Below are 11,038 nucleotides of genomic sequence, written 5' to 3' on the forward strand. Positions count from 1 at the left end.
CTAATCCTATAATTGTGGACTTTTGAAACAATTTAATCGGGTACATTTTTGGGAAATGGGTAAATGCTATTGTAGAGTTCAATTGAAAGGAGAAGTGAGAGATAAAGGGAATGAAATCTACTTTTTGAATAAGCTACTATTAAATAATGTGATTATGTTGGTGGCAAGGGAGGTCAGATATAGAGATTTGGAAACCCTATAATTTCATGCGATGTTTTTCACAACATTTCAAGTAGAGTTGGAGTACTTAAAATCTGTATTTTTATGAATCAATAGAAAATTGGCCACATGCTTCAAATAATAATGGAACATCAGATCAGATGTCATACTGTGATTATGTATTTACAGCTGGCTGTAAAAGGTTTATTTTCGTATGATAATTTAGAACTCTATGGCCCATATCCAATATAATTTATTAAGTTAATTGGTATACACTTAAAACGGCTACATATCCACGTTGGTAAATTTATTGAGTAAATATGTACGCCATCAAAGGAAAATTCAATTAATATTAGAGTTTCACTAAATGTGTTGCTTTTACATAACCACCATTTCCTTCTCTATATTACACGTTATTTTCTGTACCACATCTGCAATGTTTTCATATGCTTCACCTTCTTTTGCAACTGCAAAACTCCATACATTAAGGCTTCGGCTGTTGGTGGACATCCGGGGACATAGATGTCAACGGGCATGATGCGGTCGCATCCTCGCACTACGAAGTAGGTATAATGGTAGTAACCACCACCGTTCGCACAGCTTTCCATCGAAATTACCCAACGAGGTTCAGGTATTTGAACGTAAACTTTGCACAAAGCTGGAACCATTTTGGTGGTCAATGTGCTAGCTACAATAATAACATCCGCCTGGCGAAGTGAAGCTCTGAAAATGTGCATCATTTCGACAGCGCAGCATGGCAAGCCAAATGTTAATGGTAAATATAAACTTTTCATCCCCAATTTAGTAATTCATCCAATCGAGCCAAAGATAATTCGGCCATGCTAGATTGTTTGGTCCTGAATGGTCTATAGACTTGTTTGAGTCCACGACGGGAAGTCGCGCAGCCAGCAACTTTGGTACATTATTTGCCAAAATCGATGCAGCGGAGCTCTGCATTTTTATACCCTTCACCACTCTGTGGTACAGGGTATAATGTCTTTGTGCATATGTTTTTAACAGGCAAAAGGAAACGAGATAGACACATGGTTCCTTTTGAGATTATGCATAGAATCACTTTCTGAGTCGATTTATGCATGTCCGTCCGTGTCTGTCGATGTTAAATTGTAAACAAAGTACAGGTCGCATTTATAATCCGAATTGGATGAAATTTGGTATAGGTCACTTATTTGGCCGAAGGACGAACCCTAATGAAATTGGGAAAAATCGGTTCAGATTTAGATATAGCTCCCATATATATTTTCGTTCGATTTAATGTAAACGTTCCCTAAATATCTTTCGATTTGCACGAAATTTGGTATAGCCTACTGAATTAAGTCTAGAATGATGTGTGCAAAGTTTCGTGAAAATCGGTTTACAGTTGGATATAACTCCCATACATATTTTCGTTCGATTTAAGGTAAATAGTGTACCAAAGTCCCTATATATCTTTCGATTTGCACGAAATTTGGCGCAGCGTTATGAATTAGGTCTAGAATGATGTGTGCAAAGTTTCGTGAAAATCGGTTTAGATTTGGATATAGCTCCCATATATATTTTCGTCCGATTTAAGGTAAATGGTGTACCAAAGTCTTTAAATATGCTTCGATTGGCACGAAATTTGGCATAGCGTACTGAATTAAGTTAGAACGATGTGTTTAATTTTGTGAAAATCGGTTCAAATTTAGATATAGCTCCCATATATATTTTCGTCCGATTTTAGGTAAATAGTGCACCAAAGTCCCTTTATATGCTTCGATTTGCACAAAATTTGGCTTAGTGCAATAAATTGAGTCTAGAATGATGACTGGTGAGTTTTATAAAAATCGGTTCAGATTTCGATATAGCTCCCATATATATGTTCATCCGATTTTATGTAAATGATGCACTAACGTCCCTATATATCCTTCGACTTGCACGAAATTAAGTATAACACTGTGTGTTAAATTTCGTGGATATCGGTTGGGATTCAGATATAGCTCTCATATATATTTTCGTTCAATTTTAGGTAAATAGTGCACCAAAGTCCTTATATATTCTTGATTTGCCCAAAATTTGGCATAGCGTACTGAATTAAGTCTAGAGAGATGTGTGTTAATTTTCGTGAAAATCGGTTCGTGAAAATCGGTTCATATTTAGATATAGCTCCCACATATAGATTATATATTTAACAACGCGGCGTACCGAATAGCGTGTATCAATTTTGGTATATATCGTTTTCCTTAAATTTTCCCCATGTTACGCAGCGGGCTCTAAATATGCTCGAATGAAATTGAAGTTAGGAAAGGTTGGAGAAAGAGGGAACATAGACATGTAATTGTTAGGATACATATGTTCAATATTCCCAAAGTGGTGAAGGGTATCATATAGTCGGCCCAGTCCGACTTTACTACTTTCCTTACTGGTTCTTTTTGTGTAATTCTGTCTCAACACAGCCTTTATTAATTTTAACACAACAGTATTGACCTGTTACAAGCATTAGGTTATCAGAACACCGTTGATGTGTAAAATTTCCCGGTACTCGAATTTTATAACTACTGCAATGATAGTAAATTCATATTTTTGTCAGAACACCTTGGGTATTTTTCTTGACCATAACATGACAAGTGTGAAAAGCATTATGTCTGGCCAGGACGCACTTTGGGTTACCTTTTAATGGTGATTTGTCGTAAAATCTCAAAACCACAAATCGTGAACCAATATTGAAAACGCATAGTAGGATGGAAAATATGTATAAAATCTTCAAAAAAAAAGCGATTTAGAGGGCAAAGTTATATGAGGTTATACCTATAACGGGACCAATATTGATTACATTTTATAGAAATTAGCGACTATGTGGATTGATATAGGTAAATTTCGAATCTAATATTTCAGTTTGGTATATAAATACATTTCTCACGTTAAATATTAATAAAAGTACCGAACATGTAGCCCCGTATACGAGGCTAGGCCTAACTGCGGGCATATATATGGGTACGAGTTCTTATCACCCAAAGGTGGAATAATTATAACAAATGGATGACTAGTATTTGAAATCTATAGTTTGTATGGTATAAATTTTTTAGTAGAGAAATAAAATAAGGAACAACCCCAACACATGGAACAAATCTGTTACCCAATTAATATTAATTTGGAATTGTGAGGTTTGTTAAGAAATACGAATACAAAATACCAAATTACAGCGAACTCAGTGAAAACGCGCTTATATGGGGTCTACCCAAAAAAGTTTGGTACCTAATACAACTCTGTTGAAAAACTCACATTTGCAAAGAGGCCCACATAATTAACGTTATGGGACTGTTATTTGACATTTCGTATTCTTTAACGATAAATATATATATTTGCAATAGATTTTTGTGGTGATATAGCCCTTATTTCATTATTTTGAAAGTTTCATAATTCCCGTTTGCAATATATTTTTACCATCATAATTTTCAAAACATCTAGAATCAATGAGGCTATTTCAATTTTTTCTTTATTTTGCATGCATTTCCATATAATCGTTAAACATATTCCCCAAACGCGATTTTTCAATTTATTTTCGTAACACTTCAGTGATGCGAAATGTTTCAAATGATGCGAAATAAATAACAGCGAAAAACGAAAAAAATATAAAATGAAGCGAAATGGGAGAATTGTTGTAACGAAAATGTTATTAACAAGCTTGTTTTTATTTCATTTTTTCGCTCGTTACCCGAGCTTGGCCAAGAGCCAAATAATAACAGTTTTTTTGTGTTTTTGCATATCGTTGTTCCGTGCCGACCCAGAGGAAAACAGTGATTTTTATTGCATTCTCCATGGTTGAAAAAATATTTATTGCTCGAAGTATAATTGGGCTTTCAAGTTGATGTAAAACATATCACGAAGGCAGCCGGTCAGGACATTGATGACTGTGGAGGTGTGTGGAGTAAATGAAAAACTAGTGGAATATGTAAATACATCAATAAATTGAGAATATTGAAAGTTTTGGATCGCATCTTATGGATGTGTAGAGTTAACACATATTTAGCAACTTAAATCATCAATATTACCCCAGGTATATTTAGAGCCCTAGGCGTGGATTTTTTAAAGAAAATAGTCTCAAGGATAAATAAAGTCTAACTGGTGATTTTTTTGAAGAATATTTTCTCAACAGCCAAAAGAAAATTAGTTGTGTTTTTTTAAAGAATATCTTCTTGAGGACCATGAGACTATTAGGCGTGGATATTGTCATGAATATTTTTTCAATGACCAAGAGAACCTTAGGCGTGATGTTTCTTAAAGAATAGCTTCTCAGGAACCATGAAAATCTAGAGGTATCATATAAGGGGCTAGGCCTATATATATTTTCTCAGGAAACATGAAAGTCTATGGTGTGGATTTTTAAAAGAATATCTTCTCAAGGACCATGATTGTCTTAGGCGAGGATTTAAAAAAATATATATCTTCTCAAGGACCATAATTGTCTGAGGCATGGATTTAAAATTAATATCTTCTCAAGGACCGTTATAGTCTTAGGGGTGGATTTTTCAACAATATCTTCTAAAGAAACGTGATAGTCTCAGGAGTGGATTTTTAAAAAATTATCTTCTGAAGGTCTGATAGTCTTACGCGTAGCTTTTTATAAGAAAATTTTCTCAAGGACCATAATAGTCTTAAGCGTGGATTTAAAAAAATATCTTCTGGAGGTTCATAATAGACTTAGGAGTAGTTTTTTACAAGAATATTATCTCAAGGACCATATTAGTCTTAGGCGTGGATTTATCTTTTCAAGGTTCATGATAGTCGTAGCTTTTTATAAGAATATCTTCTCAAGAACCATGTTAGTCTTAGACGTGGATTTTTACAATAATATCTTCTCAAGGACCATGTTAGTCTTAGGATTTTTACATTAGATTTGTTTGTCGTTGTGACTTGGCAATGCATCAGATGCCTGCTGCCTACAAAACCTCTTCATTTGACTACACACCAAGGATACCAGCCATGGAAGACATCAAAAAATGAAACATTCGAACATGTAACACGAATGCAAGAAATTATTCGCTCTGTTGATTTACAAACTAAACATGCATCGAAAGAATGCGGAGCATAGAGTAGTGACAAGCCGTTTCCAGTTTATAACCACAACAACGGTTTAATTAACGAACACATCCTCTTGGATACCCTTGGATGTATGAAATACAATACAAACGAACAAATGGAAGATGTGTCCTTGTTTTGGTGTAGATGAGAAACAATTGGAAAATGTACAAGTAAACTTGGCTTGATGGGAACAGTTGGACATTTCGACAGACAACAGCAGAAACAAGAGTGGAAAGTATGGTCATAGTATCTTTGTTTTGGAATTTTTTGGATGAAAATTAATATTTATGGGTAGAAAAAAACATTTTCAAAATGATCATCACTTTACGTTTTGGATAAGCAATAACAACCCATTACTTATTCATATAGGTTATAAATCTCTTTTGTACATAGAAATCTGAATTTATGAAGAATTATCTTCAAAATTAAAGATATTTTACTTATAAAAATTCATGCCATCAGAATTTTGTATAAAACATTTTCTCTACCACCTTTGTTTAAATTTGTTTTATGTTTTAAACAATTTTTATGCAAACATTCATATACATTTTGTGTTTCTTCCATCTCTACCATCGTAGTTTCGTAGTTTCCTGAGGCATTGTGTCTGCTTTAGTTTTTAAATTCGCATAACTTGGTTTTAGTTTCCACCTCTGTTTTGTAAGGACAATGGATTTTGCATAATTTATATGTCTGCGTAACACTCCATGTGTCCGCATTCTTAAATAGTCCACAAAATTTAAGTTTTTGTTTTGTTTTTAATCTTTTTTCCTAGACATATTAAATTAGTAAACGTAGTTTTTACAAAATATTAGGGACCCATTTCCCTATTCCCTTCTTTTTTATAAAAAAAACATTCAAATTGATGGTAAATCGTTATTATCATTGAATAACCAGTAAGGAAAGTAGTAAAGTCGGACGGGGCCGACTATATGATACCCTTCACCACTATGGGTATGTTAAACAGGACTATTATCATGAAATTGTATAAAATACAATATGTGATATTTATCTAAATGTGAAACGACCTAGATCTATCCATAAACATGTCATTCGTTTGTTACAATGGAACAAAGGTATGTAAATCGACTTCAAAGAAATATCAATAGGTCATCCGTTGGGCTAGGTATGTTCTTCTAGAAAACCCAACTATGTTATTCTATGCTCAATTTTGTACGTTGTGCAAAATTTGATGTCAATCTAACAAATATGAGGAGTTTTATGCACAATTTACTTATATATGGATGCTATATCCAAATATGAACCGATGTCAACGAAACTTGTCACAGTTTAGGTTATACTGATTCAGTACGTTTTGTTCCTATCAGCCATATATTGGTTCCTTGGTGCGTCAATTACTGAAAATCAATCTATAATATAAGGGAGCTATATCTAAATCTCAACCGATTTTCACTAAACTTGTCACACATCATTCTGGATTAAATTCAAAGCGCTATGCAACATAAGAACTTGGTACATTATTTAGATTAAATCGGACGAATATATATATATATATATATATATATATATCTAGATTTGAATCGTTTTTTACGAAACTCAGCACACATCATTCCAGCATCAATTCAGTACAAATTTTGTGCAAATCGAAAGATACATGTGGTGCACCATTTACATTAAATCGGACGAAAATATATATTGGAGCTATATCTAAGTCTTGACCGATTTTCACGAAACATGGCATATATCATCCTGGATTAAATTCAAAATGCTATGCAACATAAGAACTTGGTACATTATTTAGATTAAATCGGACGAAAATATATATATATATAGATCTGAATCGATTTTCACGAAACTCAGCACACATCATTCCAGCATCAATTCAGTACGTTATGCCAAATTTCGTGAAAATCGAAAGATATATAGGGACTTTGGTGCACCATTTACATGAAATCGGACGAAACTATATATGGGAGCTATATCTAAAATTGGGCCGATTTTCACGAAACATACCAGACATCATTCTAGACTCAATTCAGTACGTTATGCCAAATTTCGTGCAAATCGAAAGATATACAGGGACTTTGGTGCACCATTTACATGAAATCGGACGAAACTATATATGGGAGCTATATCTTAATCTGGACCGATTTTCACGAAACTTGGCAGACATCACTCTAGGCTCAATTCAGTACGTTATGTCAAATTTCGTGCAAATCGAAATATATATAGGGACTTTGGTGCACCATTTACATTAAATCGGACGAAACTATATATGGGAGCTATATCTTAATCTGGACCGATTTTCACGAGACGTGACAGATATCACTCTAGGCTCAATTCAGTACGTAATGCCAAATTTCGTGCAAATCGAAAGATATATAGGGATTATGGTGCACCATTTACATGAAATCGGACGAAACTATATATGGGAGCTATATCTAAATCTGGACCGATTTTCACGAAATTTGGCAGACATCACTCTAGGCTCAATTCAGTACGTTATGTAAAATTTCGTGCAAATCGAAAAATATATAGGGACTTTGGTGCACCATTTACATGAAATTGGACGAAACTATATATGGGAGCTATATCTAAATCTTTACCGATTTTCATGAAATTTGGCATATATCAATCTAGACTCAATTCAGTAAGTTATGTCAAATTTCGTGCAAATCGAAAGATATATAGGGACTTTGTTGCACAATTTACATGAGATCGGACGAAACAATATATGGGAGCTATATCTAAATCTGGACCGATTTTCTCGAAACTTAGCACACATCATTCTAGGCTCAATTCAGTACGCTGTGCCAAATTTCGTGCAAATCAAAAGATATATAGGGATTTTGGTGCACCATTTACATGAAATCGGAGGAAACTATATATGGGAGCTATATCTAAATCTTTACCGATTTTCACGAAATTTGGCAGACATCACTCTAGGCTCAATTCAGTACGTTATGTCAAATTTCGTGCAAATCGAAAGATATATAGGGACTTTGTGCACTATTTACATGAAATCGGACGAAACTATATATGGGAGCTATATCTAAATCTGGACCGATTTTCACGAAACTTGGCAGACATCATTCTAGACCTAAATGATTATGCTGTACCAAATTTCGTGCAAAAGATATATAGGGACCGTTTACATTAAATCGGTTAAATATATATATATGGGAGCTATATCTAAATCTGGACCGATTTTTCCCAATTTCAATAGGGTTCGTCCTTGGGCCAAACAAATGAGCTGTGCCGACTTTCATCCAATTCGGAGCATAAATGCGACCTGTACTTTGCTCACAAAAATACATGGACAGACGGACGGACGGACATGCATAAATCGACTTAAAAAGTGATTCTATGCATATTCTCAAAAGGAACCATGGGTCTATCTCGTTTCCTTTTGCCTGTTACAAACATATGCACAAAGACATAATACCCTGTACCACAGTGTGGTGAAGGGTATAAAAATATTTTTATATTACACTGTGCAACACCAAAAATAATTACCGGGAAATTCCAACAGATTATGAAAGAGGGGCTAAAACAAGAAGACACGTGTATCGGCGTTTTGAAAGTTTACGTCGGGATGTAACCTAAAAAGGCGGGGCAATATTCTCCCTTTTCAAGAATTTTGATAATATTCGAATTATTATTTCTTGAAATCCTTGCATTTTAGGTACATAGTGTCTTCGGCAATATTACTGACAAATTATCGAGGAATATTTTGGTATGCAACTTTAACCCTCAACCGACTCATTAAAGGGGTCTTTTCAGTCCCTTTTTCCAAGAGTGATTGAAAACTCATTCAAAACGGGGTTAAAGCTGCTAAGAATATTCTACAGAAATGTTCGCCATAAAGTTTTACTATAAGTCTCAGAATAGACTAAAACTCAAAAATCAGCCTAAACCTCAAAAATCTTAAAAAACAAAAACTCAATTTAGGGTTAATATTGTACTTATTACTAGTTTTTACCCATTTTTCCCACAAGGTGTCGTTTTAGAAGGATAATATAAGGGACAAAAATATTCTCCATCAATTTTTAGCATAAGTCACTAAACAAGAGAAATCTGTATATAACGTATATACCGAATATATAGTCATACATTTTGAACAAAAAATTCAAAATGTTTTTGTATTCTTTTGTCAAAGACATTTCCCAGTATTTTTTCGACTAAGTGTATTAAAGTAACATGAAACTTGATTTTAGGTATATAATGTCAAAGAATAAAATATTATACGTCAAAATCCACTTCAAGTCTCAGAACAACCTATATATTTATATTCAATAGTTTTTAAGAAATTTACATTATAAAATTAACTGAAGTCTGCAAAAAAATGTTCTTATTATATATAATTTTATAATGTAAATTTCTTAAAAACTTTTTTGGAATTTTCCGGTAATTAACAAAAAAATTCAAATTTGTCGCACAGTGTTATAGACCCCATGGTTCCTTTTTGAGAACATGCATAGGTTAGTGAAGTGAAATTTTGTTGAAATCGGTTCAGTTTTTGATATTTAAAAATACACGCTTAAAAGTCCTTAAAATCCATGTCTATGTTTTTAATAGTCCTTTGGCTTTGATAGTGCTTAAAAATTATTACATTATCACATTGGTAGATTTAATATATGAAAATCGATTTATCTAATCCTATAATTGTGGACTTTTGAAACAATTTAATCGGGTACATTTTTGGGAAATGGGTAAATGCTATTGTAGAGTTCAATTGAAAGGAGGAGTGAGAGATAAAGGGAATGAAATCTACTTTTTGAATAAGCTACTATTTAATAATGTGATTATGTTGGTGGCAAGGGAGGTCAGATAAAGAGATTTGGAAACCCTATAATTTCATGCGATGTTTTTCACAACATTTTAAGTAGAGTTGGAGTACTTAAAATCTGTATTTTTATGAATCAATAGAAAATTGACCACATGCTTCAAATAATAATGGAAGATCAGATCAGATGTCATACTGTGATTATGTATTTACAGCTGTCTGTAAAAGGTTTATTTTCGTATGATAATTTATAACTCTATGGCCCATATCCAATATAATTTATTAAGTTAATTGGTATACACTTAAAACGGCTACATATCCACGTTGGTAAATTTATTGAGTAAATATGTACGTCATCAAAGGAAAATTCAATTAATATTAGAGTTTCACTAAATGTGTTGCTTTTACATAACCACCATTTCCTTCTCTATATTACACATTATTTTCTGTACCACATCTGCAATGTTTTCATACGCTTCACCTTCTTTTGCAACTGCAAAACTCCATACATCAAGGCTTCGGCTGTTGGTGGACATCCGGGGACATAGAAGTCAACGGGCATGATGCGGTCGCATCCTCGAACTACGGAGTAGGTATAATGGTAGTAACCACCACCGTTCGCACAGCTTTCCATCGGAATTACCCAACGAGGTTCAGGTATTTGATCGTAAACTTTGCACAAAGCTGGAACCATTTTCGTGGTCAATGTGCCAGCTACAATAATAACATCCGCCTGGCGAAGTGAAGCTCTGAAAATGTGCACCATTTCGACAGCGCGGCATGCCATCCCCAATTTAGAAATTCATCCAATTGAGCCAAAGATAATTCGGCCATGCTGGATTGTTTTGTTCCAATCGAGCCAAAGATCATTCGGCCATGCTAGATTGTTTTGTTCCGAATGGACTATAGACTTGTTTGAGTCCACGACGGGAAGTCGCGCAGCCACCAACTTTGGTGCACTGTTTGCCCAAATCGATGCAGCGGAGCTCAGCATTTTTCTTTTTATGTAATTCTGTCTCAACACAGCCGTTATTAATTTTAACACAACAGTATTGACCCGGAAGGAAGTCGTGCAGC

The 11,038-nt window shown here is 34.1% G+C and overlaps 2 pseudogenes; both read right to left on the reverse strand.

Moving 5' to 3' along the window:
• Positions 1 to 572: 572 nt before the first annotated feature.
• LOC133336926 (NADH dehydrogenase [ubiquinone] iron-sulfur protein 7, mitochondrial-like) lies at positions 573 to 1,033 on the reverse strand (annotated as a pseudogene).
• A 9,364-nt stretch (positions 1,034 to 10,397) lies between these two features.
• LOC133336924 (NADH dehydrogenase [ubiquinone] iron-sulfur protein 7, mitochondrial-like) lies at positions 10,398 to 10,831 on the reverse strand (annotated as a pseudogene).
• Positions 10,832 to 11,038: the final 207 nt, after the last annotated feature.

This window comes from Musca vetustissima, unplaced genomic scaffold (assembly GCF_032173495.1).
Source record: "Musca vetustissima isolate MV318-11 ecotype Yass unplaced genomic scaffold, APGP_CSIRO_Mvet_v1 utg11812, whole genome shotgun sequence".
NCBI classification, from domain to species: domain Eukaryota; kingdom Metazoa; phylum Arthropoda; class Insecta; order Diptera; family Muscidae; genus Musca; species Musca vetustissima.